The sequence below is a fragment of the Medicago sativa genome, chromosome 4, assembly GCF_051527215.1.
Source record: "Medicago sativa cultivar Bolivia chromosome 4, Bolivia_mono, whole genome shotgun sequence".
In the NCBI taxonomy this organism is placed as follows: domain Eukaryota; kingdom Viridiplantae; phylum Streptophyta; class Magnoliopsida; order Fabales; family Fabaceae; genus Medicago; species Medicago sativa.
The window spans coordinates 49,937,431-49,954,262 of record NC_140752.1 but is presented as its reverse complement, the minus strand read 5'-3'; the positions used below and the strand labels follow the sequence as shown (position 1 = coordinate 49,954,262).

The following is a 16,832-nucleotide window of genomic DNA, read 5'->3' as shown; positions in this document are numbered from 1 at the left end:
AGCTGGATTTATTGCTTCTGAATAGTTGAATTAGTGGAAACGTTGGGAGTTACTTTTTAAAAATAACTTTTGGCCCACTAACTTGGTAGTTACTCTGTGAACTTCTTACGTGGCCTGTATGTGTTGGTGTATAACTAAAAGGGCAATGATGATTTTAGCTTTGAAAGTACTTTTCACGCGCCGCCAATTTTGTCATTAATGTTATGTTTGTTTGTCTCTTTTGAATTGCAATCGTTTTACTTTTAACACTTTGTCAATTCACACACTACTCACTCACAACAAACACATTTGCTCTCAAACTTCTTGCGAAGTAAGCGCATTCTCTCAACCTTAGAACCCTAAAATCTTCATCTTCTTCAAATCTTCGTCTATCATCAAATGGCATCATCAAGTTCGCAACAAGAAGATTCAGTATCTACTTCACGAATGGTCCCGGAATATGACTACAGAGGAAGAAGCATGAAATTGGAAGAATGGGATTTACAAGTTCAGATAGAGAATCCAGTGGATTTTGATTCTCTAAGTTTTCATAAGTGTTAGATCAGAAGCTACTTTGAAGAGCAAGGACTCATGCATTACTTCAAAATGTTGAATGGACCAACATACGAAGCTCTGGTTAGACACTTCTGGGTAAGAGCAAAATTTTACAACAGAGCGGCATCCCTAGCTGAGGAAAGTCAGATGGTGTTAATGTATCTTGAATTAGAAGGGAAAACAAGAGAAGAAATGGGTCTTGCGCCGTTTGTTGAGGATGAAAGCAGATCAAGTATCTGCGGTATTCCAGTAAGAATTACTCAATGGCAAATAGAAGCTGTTCTTAAGGTTGAAGCGTCTGGATATTACTCTGGAATTGATCTTTCAAGTGCTGCTGAACAACGCATTTGGAAGGAAAGAGCTAACTTGGTTATATACAATTCTGAAAAGGAGAAGAAATATGCTGAATTAAACATGGACACCAAGATGCTTCTGAAGATTCAGAATGAGGATTTGTTTCCATGTGGTGATAATGAGAAACCAAATTTGGCTCAGAAGGTCTTTCTCCAGCACCTCATCAAGAAGGAAAAGGTAAATGTGCCCAAATACATGTTCAAGTACTTGATAGAGTGTCTGAAACAGAGTCAACTGCAGGATAAACCAAGGCCATGGGTTCCTTATGGAAGACTCTTATCAGAGATATTCTATCAAGGAGGTGTCTTGGACAGTTTAAGCAGAGCTCAAGGCTACTCAGATCAGATGCTGGATACAAAACCTGGAGCATTCATAAATGCTCAAACTCTCAAGAACATGAAGCTGATCAGCAAGATCACCAAACTTAGAACTGATCTAAGTGAATCTAATGTCGTGTCTGATCTTATGAGGGATTTTCCACCCATCTGCAAACAGGATCCTATTGAAGTACAGATGAGGTACACCAAGGAACACTATGTGGCAACCAAAGAGGTCATCAGGTTGGATGAGGTACCTGAGGAAATGTATGGTGGTACTGTGCCTCTGGCAAAAAGCAGGAGTGTTAAGAGGAAAATGACCAAAGAAGAATATCTGAAGGTTGAAGAATCTGCTAAGAAGGCAAGACCTGCTTCTGTCAAGCTTAAGATTGGTGGTTCTGCAATGCCATCAATTGAAGAAGTAGCTGAAGACAACAACTCTTGTGTAGTCCTAAGTTCTGGTATTGCCCCTGTACAACCAGCTATACCAAAGAGGAAGAGGAAGCCAGCCTTGAGGAGGACCAAGGATTTTCCTCATATCACCATGACAGCTCAAGCTGCTTCTGATTCGGAGTTAAAGGACTTACAACGGAAGAAGGCAGCAGCTGAAAAAGTCTTGGAAATTGCTGCTGAGATACAAGAGTCTGTAGTTTCAGAAGCCAAGCAACTGATGCTGATGACCAGTGAGTCTGCTAAAGAGGATTCTGATCCTGAACCAGAGAAGGTAATTAATATATCATCAGATTCTGCATCCTCATCATTATCAGATTCTGATGATTCTGATGATGATATACCCTTAGCTCAACTTTTTCAAAAACCAGTAAAAAGCCAATCAACATCAACCAAAACCAACAAAAAGTCCTCTCAGTCAACTACTTATGAACCAGTTGGTCACATAATTAATGAGAAGTTGGCTGAAATGGCTGAGCAGAGAGAAAGAGTCATTGATACTATCTTTCGCCTTAACCCTCAACCCCTTAACATTCAACCTCTCAACATGATTCCTCCAGAAAATGTTGAGTCTACCTCAGAAAAAGCCTCTGAAACAACTCCAGAAGCAGCTGCTTCTGAAAATGTTGTTTCAGAAAACCCCCATCAACAAACACCTGAACCACATAAACCCACAACACCCCCACAATCACCAACAGCTACCATTGACCCCCAACTCAACACTCAAACATCAACTTCACCACAACAACCACCAACTGAAATTGAACCCCAACCAACTCCCATGGATATTGACAACTCTCAAGTCAATGTCCAAGACCTAACCTCTACCGCACACATTGCTTCTGACCAACCATCAACCTCAACCCCAACTCAACACATCACCATTCCAATTTCTAGCCCTGTTCAAAACCCTGAACTTAGTGACTCTGATCCTAAAATTCTTGAACAACCACCCACAAACACCCTGGAATTTGGATATATTAATGCTGAGCTACTCTCTATTCTCTCTCAAATTCATAATCTGCTGGATCAACGGATGACAATTGATCTCACCAACGCATATGAAGACTCCTGGGCATCACTTCAGAACCGGGCAACTGAGCTAATTGAAAACATAAAGGCTAAGTGCATCAGAGTCAAGCAAGCTTCAGTCAGAAGGCTTATGGAAAATCTGAATCAGAGTCTCAGAGTTAGAAATCCTACACTGCTCCTGGCAAACCAGCCTTTCTTCTTAGAAATGGACTACTTGACCAGAGAAGCAAGGTTGTGTAAGCTTCTGAAGAAACAGATGGCACAGCAGCAGCAAGAGGCTAGAGAAAGGGAACAGGCTCTTCTCCAAAGGCAACAATTTCTTGAAGACCAGTTGCAGAAGAAAATTGAAGAAATGGAGAAGATGAAGAAACAACAACAAACCAACCCTTAGTTGCACATCTTAGTGTTATCTTTTGTTTGGTGTTTGTTTTAAACTCTTAGTCCTTGCTTCTGAAACCATCTTGTTTTTCTATGTTTCTGTATGCTTAATGGTTCTGACTGCTTAGCTACTTCTGATTTCTGTACAATGCCTGGATATTCTTGTTCATTTATATTGCACTAATTGACTTAGTTATTTTTTCTATTATACTCTCTTCATGTTTGAATTTTTCTCAAAACTTTTTGTCTTTTGTGCTTATTTTTTTAATCTTTTTGATAATGACAAAAGGGGGAGTATATGTGACAAGTATTTAAAGGCTCTGAGCCCCATTAATGGCATTTGAAATTTTTGAAAAACTTCTATCATTTTTTTTACCTTACTGGTATAAGCTATGAACGAAAGAAGGAGTATCAAAATTCAAGTAAAATTAATTGAACCATTCTTCTTATCTCCTAATTAATTCTTTCATTGATTCATTCTTTAAAGCTCTGATAATTTTATTGTGCGAAAAATGAATTTAATTAACCTGGATAGAACTTAGGGGGAGCTTACAAACCTCACCTTAAAGACTATCAGACTCAGGGGGAGTTTGAGCTTACAAACCTCAGATTCTGAGCTTACAAACCTCAGAACCCCAAAGTCAACTTGTTAATTAGATTAACAACAATTGATCAATTTTTAAATACTATTGTTTGTCATCATCAAAAAGGGGGAGATTGTTGGAACAAAATGTGTTTAACAATGAACCTTAAAGAGTTTTGATGATAACAAGGTATTAAAAATTGTAAATTGGACTAGCTAATATTTGTTCAAGTGTACAGGACCACAGTTAAAAAGTTACACCATTGTTTGGTTCTGAATGAGCAAATAAAGAGCAAAAGAAAATGAAGCTTAGATGATTCTGAAGGCAAAGCGCTCCTGAAGTCAAGCTGCTCCTGAAGAAATAGCGCTCCTGAAGTAAAGCTGCTCCTAAAGAATAGTGCTTCTGAAGACAAGAGGTCCAGAAGCCACATCATCAGAAGCTGAAGAAGTTGCACCATCAGAAGCTGCAGAAGCTGCTTCATCAGAAGCTGCATCATCAGAAGCTGCCTCATCAGAAGTCATTTCACCAGAAGCTGAAGATCAACTGGATTTGCAAAACATTCAAAGATTGAAGAATCTACATTGCAAAAGCTGTCTATTGGTTTCGAAAACACAGCAGAAAATTAGTGGAACATTGCAACGGTCATTTCAAAAGGCATGTGCTTGCAATTTGGATGAAAGCGTTGACATTGTACTTTGTACGAATTGTACAACCACGTTCTCCACTACTCTGTTTTGTGTCCACGCTACAAGACAAGAAAACAGCTCCAGAATACGGTCTCGCCTGCATATATGTTCCTTTGGATAAGGAATGGATTTCAAATTGGTTCTCCATAGGACAACAACCAAATCAGGCAAAAGATCATTGGTGAAAGATCAAGCTTCAACAACGACTCTTTGGTGTGCTGGCAATTTCACAACGTCTCTTTCACACCTCTATTTAAAGGAGTGAAGACCTAAAGATTTGGTAATGCAAGAACGCTGAACGAAAGACTCAAAACTTTTTTTTAAGTGCCAAATCTCTGCTGAAATAGTTTTGCGTTCACTTAGAATTTCTGTGTCTAAAAGTCATATCTTAGAAATTCTTAAGTCCATTGAGTCTGTATCTGATTTGTATTGAGAGCACCTCTGATTGTATATCAAGTGTTCAACCTTAAACAATTTTCTGTGTAATTTTGTTTAGTTAGGAAGTCTCTTGCAGTTGTGCTTGAGCAGGAAGTCTCTTGATTGTGTTCTTGAGCAAAGGAAGTCTCTAGCTTGTGTGCTTGAGCAAAGGAAGTCTCTTGCTTGTGCGCTTGAGCATTTGTAATCAGATATTACTCATAGTGAAATCTCCTTGGAAGTGCAAGGGGGACTGGACTACTTCCGGATTGTGGAAGGAACCAGTATAATTGCTTTGTGTCGTTCTTCTTCTCTCTCTCTGTTTTATTCCGCTGCATTTAGATTCTGATTATCACTTCAGAAGCTGTCTCACTTAGCTTCTGATCAGTGTGTTCAGTTTTTAGGAGAAACGAAGAATTTTTCAAAACACAATTCAACCCCCCCCCCTTCTTGTGTTTTTCTAACCTTCAAAACATTCAACCCAACTGACACCTTGTTCCAAAACACAAGCTCTCAACAAATCTTCCAAGCTCTGAATAGTCCTCTCCGTCTAACCATCAGTCTGGGGATGATAAGCAGAACTCAACCTCAACTTAGTTCCCAAAGCAGCTTGTAAACTCTCCCAGAACTTAGAAGTAAACCTCGGATCCCGATCCGACACAATACTATAAGGAACACCATGCAATCTAACAATCTGCTCAATGTAGATCTCAGCCAACTTCGCCACAGACATACCGGTCTTAATAGGAACAAAATGTGCCGACTTCGTCAACCGATCAACAATTACCCAAATCAAATCAAAACCCTTAACAGTCTTCGGCAAAGCTCCAACAAAATCCATAGAGATACTATCTCACTTCCACTCTGGCACAAACAACAGTTGCATCAAACCTGACGGTCACTAATGTTCAATCTTAGACTTCTGACAAACCAAACAAGCATACACAAACTCTGCAATCTCTTTCTTCATTCCAGGCCACCAAAACAACCTCTTCAAATCCTGATACATCTTAGTCGCTCCTGGATGAATACTCAAACTACTTCTGTGACCTTCTTCCAAAATCTGCCTCTTAAGCTCAATGACTCTTGGTACACAAACACGATCAAGAAACATCAAAACATCGTTCTCATCCAACCTGAAGTCTCCACCCATGCCTTGTTAACCAACACCACATGATCCACAAGTTCCAAATCTTCCTTCTGACCATTCATGATCTCTTCCAAAATATTACTCGTCAGCTTCAACATTCCTAACCTCACACCATCCGGCGTCAACTCACTAACCAAACTCAAGTCTCGGAACTGCTCGATCAACTTCAATTCTTTAACCATCAAAGCAGACATATGCAACGACTTCCTACTCAAAGCATCAGCAACAACATTCGCCTTTCCAGGATGATAGCTCAACTGGAAATCAAAATCCTTAAGATACTCCAACCATCTTCTCTGCCTCATATTCAACTCCTTCTGGTCGAACAAGTACTTCAAACTCTTGTGATCACTGAACACTTCAAACTTAGAACCATACAGATAATGCCTCCAAATCTTCAACACATATAAAACGGATGCTAATTCTAAATCGTGAGTCGGATAATTCTTCTCATGCACTTTCAACTGCCTCAAAGCATAAGCCACAACCTGACGATTCTGCATAAGCACACCACCAAGACCCATCTTAGAAGCATCACAATACACAACAAACGATTCCTTCAGATTCGGCAAAATCAACACTGGAGCTGAAGTCAATCTCTTCTTCAACTCTTGGAAACTCTTCTCACACTTAGCATCCCAAACATAAGCTTGCCCTTTCCGAGTCAACTGCGTCAATGGCAATGTAACAGCCCGATTTTCGCTTGTTATATTTTATTATTTACTTATGTGTGTTATATGTGCTTATGTGTGATTATTTGCCTCTGTGTGTATTTTTGGTTGGGAATCGTAGAATTTAGTATTAGAAGGGTATTTTGGTCATTCGGTGAGTAGGGGTAATTTTGTAATTTGTTGAAGAATATTTTAGTTCTTAGTGAGAGTTGCTATTTTACTAAGTGCTAGGGAGTTGTAGTAATTTATTTATTTTACCATTAAGTGACCGTTAGTGTTATATTTTACCGTTAAGTGAGTAGTAACATTTTGGGTTAGAATAGAAATGGGTTAGGCCCATTAAGACATTGTGAGTCAAGCCCAATTGAGTAGAGCCTATATAAACAATAGTTGGTAGTGAAATTGGTGCTTTACCAACATTTTCATTTCATTTTCACAATTAGAGAGAGGTAGAGAGAGAAAGAACAAGAGGAGAAAAAGGGTAATCAATAGTTAAAGTGAAGGATCTAGAGAGGGCTAGAAGAGGCTAGAGAATCAAGGGTTGGAGCTAAAGTGAAGGATCTAGAGAGGGCTAGAAGAGGCTAGAGAATCAAGGGTTGGAGCTAAAGTGAAGCAATAGCTAGAGTTGTGAGGAATTAAGGTAAGGGGGTTAGAATTCAAGCATAATCAATAGTTGTAGTTCATCCCTAATTCTTTACTTAAGTTGTTAATTGAGATTTTGTGGTAGAAATTCGTGCTTAATTTTGATGATATGATTATGTACATGAATTAATTGATAATTGTGTTGTTGTTGTTGAATTTGTATTTCAAAATGGGTAGATATGAACATAGTATGTTTTTGTATGAAATTGATGAATTGTGAAGTTGTGGTTGTTGAATTATGAATGGATTCATGTTCAAATGTTGTTGTTGTTGTTTTAACATGAGTTGTTGATGAAATGATGCATTGGGTATCATGAATTTGTGAATTATGATGAGAATTGTTGTTGTTCAAATTTGTGAAGTGGTGTTAAGTTGTTCATGTGAAGGACCAAAATGAAGTTTTGATATATGAAGTGGTTGACTGAGTTTTTGATGATGTTAGGTGAGTTAGACTTGGTAGAATTTCTGTTTTCATGTTGTGATTATGTTAGTCGAGTCGTTTGGGGGAAAACGAGATTTTCGTGCGAAAATTCGAGTCTTAACCATTTGAAAAATAAGTGTGATGTGAGGTTTTGTAAAATGATTTTGGGATGTTTGAAACTTGAATTTTTCTGTACATTATATTAGAGCTAAGTGTCAGGAGCGGTAGGCGAAAACGGCATCGAAAACGGGTTAACGGTTTGGATTTTACTTGCGAAAACGTGAAAATTGGAAAATCTGATGCTGTCTGTCAGGTGGCCATCATACTACAATTTTGGCCATCGTACTACGATTTTTGACCAGTTTTTGGAGTGTTTTCGCACTGGAAAAATCGTACTACGATGGAGAAAAATCGTACTACGATTTTGCCTGACCAGAAACTTTAAAAATGCATTTTTCTTCAACTAAATTGTTTCCAAACCTATTCCTAAGTGTAGGAACTTTATCCTAATCATCTAGGGGGTGTTTTTATGAAAGAAATAACTTTGTTTAAAGGGGTCTATTGAGTTCTTATGTTGCTTGGCATTGAATTGGATTAATTAAGAGACGAACTTGGTGAATCCTATAATTCGTTGTGTTTGGCCGATGAAATGCTTATGTAACCTCTACCGCCCGTACATGTGACTTATGAGAATACATGGCATAGGCAATTAGGCTTGTTTACTTGGTTTTGACTTAAATGCTCAATTATTTTCAATGTTGTGATTTTTGGAGACGAACTTGATTGAGAATGAGTTTTGAGAGCCAATTGCTTATGAATCCTTTATGGATAGATTAATATGATTATGAGATGATGTATGAATGATTGTTGATTGATGAATATGATGTTTGTGATCATATGTTGTATTTGTTCCTTTATTTTGGATTGTAAAGAATTATGTGGAAATGTGGCAACTATATGTTGATTTATGTGGAGATGATTGGTGATGCATATGTGTGTGACAACTATATGTTGCTTGTATTGTGAATGTTGTTGGTGATTGTATATATGTCAAGTGGTGGTGAATTGTTGTCGATGCATATATACTAATTGAATGGTGATGAACATGTTTATGTTATGTTATTTGTTGAACATGTTAAATGTTGATTGTTGGTGGTGAATTCATACATGCTAATATTGATGATGATCTTGTTGGTGAACGCATGTATGCAAACTGATGGTGATGGTGAGGTGATTATTGTTTGTGTGAACATATGCATTGAGTCGAGTCATATGTTCATGCATTCATGACTGTTGGTGGCGGATTTTATATCCAATTGAGGTGATTACGATGTTTTTGTTGCATCGAAGGTGACGGCCTTGAGGTGATTTGGTACCACATGCATCTAGAAGAGTCTAGAGCATCATATGCATTTGATTAGTTGATGAGTCGTGTCATAACTGAATATATGACTTGGTGAATTTGTGGATTGGTGAAATTTGATGAATGTTGTGATTGTGTGGATTGGTGTATATGTACATTGGTGGATTTTGTTGATGGTTGTGAATAATTGAATTATGCTCTAATTGCATGTCTTATTTGTTTGTGCTTATACACTTGGTGAATCTATTTGATGATAATTAATTTGATAATAATGATGAAGTGAGAGTTGTATATGTATATGCATATGATGTGGTGATTTCCTTGATGATGATGATTACTTGCTTATAACTTTGAAATGTTGAATTGTACCTTTCTGTATGGACGGGTAGATGGAGTTCAGGATGCTTAGTTTGTTCGCTTGATGATGCCGTGGAGTGGAGTTCCTCTTTTTATGCAAGTGTCTAGATTAGGGCTCTGATCTAGGGTAGTTCTTGCATGTTGTTTTATTTGACTATGTATTTTGCGGTTGAGTTGGTACTTGTTATTTGAGATTTGGAGAATACATTTGTATTTTGTTGAGACCTGAATATGTTTTATGATTATATGTATGTTCCGCTGCTATGTTATGTAAACATGATCTTTATGCATGTATGAATTGTGGTTTATTCGAAGACGTAGCATCTATTTCTAGAATATATTTGTATATTCGCACGTTTTATCGCTTATTAGAAATAGGGTGTTACAAGTTGGTATCAGAGCCGTGGTCGGTCTTGTCCAGACCAAAACCCGTTGAATTTTCCTGTTGTATGCGACATGTACGGGAGTACTGTCGGTACTTGTTGTGTTGTTCCGTCTTTTTGTGGGTTTGAGCGTAGTGGGGGAGTAGCTGGTTGCTTTAAGTGTGTTGGTCTGGCAAGGGAGGTATCTTTGGCTGCAGAGGCTCAGTTGGTTGTGGTTTGTGTTAAGTTTCTTGTTGATTTTGAGTTGGATCTTGTGTGTCTTCCGTTGAAGCATATCGACGTGATTTTTGGTATGGATTGGATGTTGACTTTTGGTGTTAACATTAATTGTTTGACCAAGAGTATAACGTTTTCTAAGCCAGTAGCTGAGGAAGGTAGGAAGTTCTTGACCACGGAGCAGGTGAAGAAGTCTTTGGATGGTGAAGCTAGTGTGTTCATGATGTTTGCTTCCTTGAAGGAAAGTAGTGAGAAAGGAGTTGGTGATTTGCCGGTAGTGCAAGAATTTCCAGAAGTTTTTCCGGACGACATTACCGAATTACCACCGGAGAGGGAAGTTGAGTTTGCAATTGATTTGTTACCAGGAACGAGTCCTATTTCGATTGCGCCGTATCGGATATCTGCATTAGAGTTGGGTGAGTTAAAGAAGCAGTTGGAAGAGTTGCTTGAGAAGCAGTTTATCAGGCCGAGTGTTTCTCCGCGGGGTGCTCCAGTGTTGCTAGTTAAGAAGAAGGATGGAAGCATGAGGTTGTGTGTGGATTATCGGCAGTTGAACAAGGTGACAATCAAGAATCGGTATCCGCTTCCGATGAGTGATGATTTGATGGATCAATTGGTTGGTGCAGAGGTGTTCAGCAAGATTGATTTAAGGTCAGGATATCATCAGATTAGAGTAAAGGCGGAAGATATATCCAAAACTGCGTTCAGAATGAGGTATGGACACTATGAGTATTCTGTGATGCCATTTGGAGTGTCAATGCGCCAGGTGTTTTCATGGAATATATGAATAGAATATTTCATCCTTTTCTGGATCGTTTTGTGGTGGTGTTTATCGATGATATTTTGGTATATTCGAAGTCTGAAGAAGAGCATGCCGAGCATTTGAGGATTGTGTTGGGAGTGTTGAAAGAGAAGAGGTTGTTTGCTAAGTTGTCGAAGTGTGAGTTCTGGTTGCGGGAAGTGAGTTTCCTTGGTCATGTGATTTCTAAAGGTGGTATTGCCGTGGATCCATCAAAGGTTGATGCAGTGTTGCAGTGGGAATCACTTAAGTCTGTTTTTGAAGTTAGAAGTTTTCTTGGATTGGCAGGTTATTATCGGAGGTTCATTGAGGGATTCTCTAAGTTGGCGTTGCCATTAACGCAGTTGACTCGGAAAGGGAAAGCTTATGTTTGGGATGCCAAGTGTGAGAAGAGTTTCCAAGAGTTAAAGAAGAGGTTGACTTCGACTCCAGTGTTGATTTTGCCGAATCCGAGGGAATCATTTGTTGTGTATTGTGATGCTTCTAAGATGGGTCTTGGTGGTGTGCTTATATAGAATCGTCAGGTTGTTGCTTATGCTTCGAGGCAGTTGAAAGTGCATGAGAAGAATTATCCGACTCACGATTTGGAATTAGCGGCTGTTGTCTATGTGTTGAAGATTTGGAGGCATTATTTGTATGGTTCTAAGTTTTAAGTGTTCAGTGATCACAAGAGTTTGAAGTATTTGTTGACCAGAAGGAGTTGAATATGAGGCAGACAAGATGGTTGGAGTATCTTAAGGATTTCGGCTTTCAGTTGAGTTATCACCCTGGGAAGGCGAATGTTGTTGCTGATGCTTTGAGTAGGAAGTCGTTGCATATGTCTGCTTTGATGGTCAAGGAGTTAGAGTTGATTGAGCAGTTTCGAGATTTGAGTTTGGTTAGTGACTTGACACCGGGCGGTGTGAGGTTGGGTATGTTGAAGCTAACAAGTAATATATTGGAAGAGATTAAGAATGGCCAGAAGGAAGATCTGGAACTGGTTGATCGAGTAGTGTTGGTCAATCAAGGTAAGGGTGGAGACTTCAGATTGGATGAGAACGGTGTTTTAATGTTTCATGATCGTGTTTGTGTACCAGATGTTCTTGAGCTTAAGAGATACATTTTGGAAGAGGGTCACAGGAGTAGTTTGAGTATTCATCCAAGAGCGACTAAGATGTATCAGGATTTGAAGAAGTTGTTTTGGTGGCCAGGAATGAAGAAGGATATTGCAGAGTTTGTGTATGCTTGTTTGGTTTGTCAGAAGTCTACGATTGAACATCAGAAGCCGTCAGGTTTGATGCAACAGTTGTTTGTGCCAGAGTGGAAGTGGGATAGTATATCAATGGACTTTGTGGGAGCGTTGCCGAAGACTGTTAAGGGTTTTGATTCTATTTGGGTGATTGTTGATCGGTTGACGAAGTCGGCACATTTTGTTCCTATTAAGACCGGTATGTCTGTGGCGAAGTTGGCTGAAATCTACATTGAGCAGATCTTTAGATTGCATGGTGTTCCTTCTAGTATTGTGTCGGATCGGGATCCGAGGTTTACTTCTAAGTTTTGGGAGAATTTGCAAGTTGCTTTGGGAACTAAGTTGAGATTGTGTTCTGCTTATCATCCCCAAACTGATGGTCAGACGGAGAGGACTATTCAGAGTTTGGAAGATTTGTTGAGAGCTTGTGTGTTGGAGCAAGGTGTCAGTTGGGTCGAATGTTTACCGTTGATTGAGTTTACTTACAACAACAGTTTTGATTCTAGTATCAGAATGGCACCGTTTGAAGCTTTGTATGGCCGGAGGTGTAGAACTCCTTTGTGTTGGTATGAGTCAGGTGAAAGTGCTTTATTAGGACCGGATGTTGTGCAAGAAACTACGGAAAAGGTTAAGATGATTCAAGAGAAGATGAGAGCGTCTCAGAGTAGGCAGAAGAGTTATCATGATAAGAGGAGGAAAGACCTTGAGTTTCAGGTTGATGATCATGTGTTTTTGAGAGTGAATCCTGTAACTGGTGTTGGATGTGCTTTGAAGTGTCGGAAGTTGACTCCTCGTTTTGTTGGACCTTTTGAGATTGTTGAGAAGGTTGGGGTTGTAGCGTATCGGATTGCGTTACCGTCATCTTTGTCGAATCTTCATGATGTGTTTCATGTGTCTCAGTTGAGGAAATGTGTGTATGATGCGTCTCATGTGATTCAAGTGGATGATTTGGAAGTAAGGGATAATTTGACCGTTGAGACTTGGCCGGTTAGGATTGAGGATCGTGAAGTGAAACGTTTGCGTGGCAAGGAGGTCGTTTTGGTTAAAGTGATTTGGGTTAGACCGACTGGTGAAAGTGCCACTTGGGAATCGGAGAGTAGGATGAGGGTTGCGTATCTAGAGTTGTTTCCTTCAGGTAATTTTCGAGGGCATTCTTTTAGTGGGGGAGAGTTGTAACAGCCCGATTTTCGCTAGTTATATTTTATTATTTATTTATGTGTGTTATATGTGCTTATGTGTGATTATTTGCCTCTGTGTGTATTTTTGGTTGGGAATCGTAGAATTCAGTATTAGAAGGGTATTTTAGTCATATGGACTTAGGGGTATTTTGGTCATTCGGTGAGTAAGGGTAATTTTGTAATTTGTTGAAGAATATTTTAGTTCTTAGTGAGAGTTGCTATTTTACTAAGTGCCAGGGAGTTGTAGTAATTTATTTATTTTACCATTAAGTGACCGTTAGTGTTATATTTTACCGTTAAGTGAGTAGTAACATTTTGGGTTAGAATAGAAATGGGTTAGGCCCATTAAGACATTATGAGTCAAGCCCAATTGAGTAGAGCCTATATAAACAATAGTTGGTAGTGAAATTGGTGCTTTACCAACATTTTCATTTCATTTTCACAATTAGAGAGAGGTACTGAGAAAGAACAAGAGGAGAAAAAGGGTAATCAATAGTTAAAGTGAAGGATCTAGAGAGGGCTAGAAGAGGCTAGAGAATCAAGGGTTGGAGCTAAAGTGAAGGATCTAGAGAGGGCTAGAAGAGGCTAGAGAATCAAGGGTTGGAGCTAAAGTGAAACACTAGCTAGAGATTGTGAAGAATTAAGGTAACGGGGTTAGAATTCAAACATAATCAATAGTTGTAGTTCATCCCTAATTCTTTACTTAAGTTGTTAATTGAGATTTTGTGGTAGAAATTCGTGCTTAATTTTGATGATATGATTATGTACATGAATTAATTGATAATTGTGTTGTTGTTGTTGAATTTGTATTTCAAAATGGGTAGATATGAACATAGTATGTTTTTGTATGAAATTGATGAATTATGAAGTTGTGGTTGTTGAATTATGAATGGATTCATGTTCAAATGTTGTTGTTGTTGTTTTAACATGAGTTGTTGATGAAATGATGCATTGGGTATCATGAATTTGTGAATTATGATGAGAATTGTTGTTGTTCAAATTTGTGAAGTGGTGTTAAGTTGTTCATGTGAAGGACCAAAATGAAGTTTTGATATATGAAGTGGTTGACTGAGTTTTTGATGCTGTTAGGTGAGTTAGACTTGGTAGAATTTCTGTTTTCATGTTGTGATTATGTTAGTCGAGTCGTTTGGGGGAAAACGAGATTTTCGTGCGAAAATTCGAGTCTTAACCATTTGAAAAATAAGTGTGATGTGAGGTTTTGTAAAATGATTTTGGGATGTTTGAAACTTGAATTTTTCTGTACATTATATTAGAGCTAAGTGTCAGGAGCGCGTAGGCGAAAACGGCATCGAAAATGGGTTAACGGTTTGGATTTTACTTGCGAAAACGTGAAAATTGGAAAATCTGATGCTGTCTGTCAGGTGGCCATCATACTACAATTTTGGCCATCGTACTACGATTTTTGACCAGTTTTTGGAGTGTTTTCGCACTGGAAAAATCGTACTACGATGGAGAAAAATCGTACTACGATTTTGCCTGACCAGAAACTTTAAAAATGCATTTTTCTTCAACCAAATTGTTTCCAAACCTATTCCTAAGTGTAGGAACTTTATCCTAATCATCTAGGGGGTGTTTTTATGAAAGAAATAACTTTGTTTAAAGGGGTCTATTGAGTTCTTATGTTGCTTGGCATTGAAATGGATTAATTAAGAGACGAACTTGGTGAATCCTATAATTCGTTGTGTTTGGCCGATGAAATGCTTATGTAACCTCTACCGCCCGTACATGTGACTTATGAGAATACATGGCATAGGCAATTAGGCTTGTTTACTTGGTTTTGACTTAAATGCTCAATTATTTTCAATGTTGTGATTTTTGGAGACGAACTTGATTGAGAATGAGTTTTGAGAGCCAATTGCTTATGAATCCTTTATGGATAGATTAATATGATTATGAGATGATGTATGAATGATTGTTGATTGATGAATATGATGTTTGTGATCATATGTTGTATTTGTTCCTTTATTTTGGATTGTAAAGAATTATGTGGAAATGTGACAACTATATGTTGATTTATGTGGAGATGATTGGTGATGCATATGTGTGTGACAACTATATGTTGCTTGTATTGTGAATGTTGTTGGTGATTGTATATATGTCAAGTGGTGGTGAATTGTTGTCGATGCATATATACTAATTGAATGGTGATGAACATGTTTATGTTATGTTATTTGTTGAACATGTTAAATGTTGATTGTTGATGGTGAATTCATACATGCTAATATTGATGATGATCTTGTTGGTGAACGCATGTATGCAAACTGATGGTGATGGCGAGGTGATTATTGTTTGTGTGAACACATGCATTGAGTCGAGTCATATGTTCATGCATTCATGACTGATGGTGGCGGATTTTATATCCAATTGAGGTGATTACTATGTTTTTGTTGCATCGAAGGTAACGACCTTGAGGTGATTTGGTACCACATGCATCTAGAAGAGTCTAGAGCATCATATGCATTTGATTAGTTGATGAGTCGTGTCATAATTGAATACATGACTTGGTAAATTTGTGGATTGGTGAAATTTGGTGAATGTTGTGATTGTGTGGATTGGTGTATATGTACATTGGTGGATTTTGTTGATGGTTGTGAATAATTGAATTATGCTCTAATTGCATGTCTTATTTGTTTGTGCTTATACACTTGGTGAATCTATTTGATGATAATTAATTTGATAATAATGATGAAGTGAGAGTTGTATATGTATATGCATATGATGTGGTGATTTCCTTGATGATGATGATTACTTGCTTATAACTTTGAAATGTTGAATTGTACCTTTGAATTAAGTATGCTAAGTGGAGAATAAGGAGAGTAATCCTTTCTTTAATTGATAATTGATGAACTTATGTCGATGATTTGTTTAGAGATTGGATATGCTTGCTATGCCATGTTAATAATGTGATAGCTCGAAATGTAAGTGATGGGGGATAATAATCATGTGATGCTATTATTCTAGGAGGGATGGTTTTGTATATGTGATATGTATGATTCCTTGAATACTATGTTTTCATATGGATTATGATGATGTAATGCTAACCCTCAGTGGTTTACCACCTACCTTTCTGTATGGACGGGTAGATGGAGTGCAGGATGCTTAGACTTGTGTTGATGTTGCCGAGGAGCGGAGTTCCTCTTTTTATGTGCGAGTGTCTAGATTAGGGCTCTGATTTAGGGTATTTCTTGCACGTTGGATTTCTATTTGATCATGTAGTTTTGGTGTTGAGACATTATTATGTTGAGATTTGAGATATCATTGTATCTGAGATTGGAGGATGTTATTTTTGTATCTCTATTCTGAGATTTGTAGTTGTTAGGGATTATATATGTGTTCCGCTGCTATGTGATGTAACATGATCTTTTTGCATGTATGTCGAGGAGTGGAGTTCCTCTTTTTATGCAAGTGTCTAGATTAGGGCTCTGATCTAGGGTAGTTCTTGCATGTTGTTTTATTTGACTATGTATTTTGGAGTTGAGTTGGTACTTGTTATTTGAGATTTGGAGAATACATTTGTATTTTGTTGAGACCTGAATATGTTTTATGATTATATGTATGTTCCGCTGCTATGTTATGTAAACATGATCTTTATGCATGTATGAATTGTGGTTTATTCGAAGACGTAGCATCTATTTCTAGAATATATTTGTATAT

At 38.1% G+C, this 16,832-nt stretch overlaps 1 long non-coding RNA gene across 1 annotated transcript; it reads left to right on the top strand.

Annotated features, from left to right (window-relative positions):
* Positions 1-13,599: 13,599 nt before the first annotated feature.
* On the top strand, positions 13,600-16,547 carry LOC146929586 (uncharacterized). Its single transcript, XR_015006081.1, has 2 exons — positions 13,600-13,802; positions 16,262-16,547. It is a non-coding gene; the product is annotated as an uncharacterized LOC146929586 (long non-coding RNA).
* Positions 16,548-16,832: the final 285 nt, after the last annotated feature.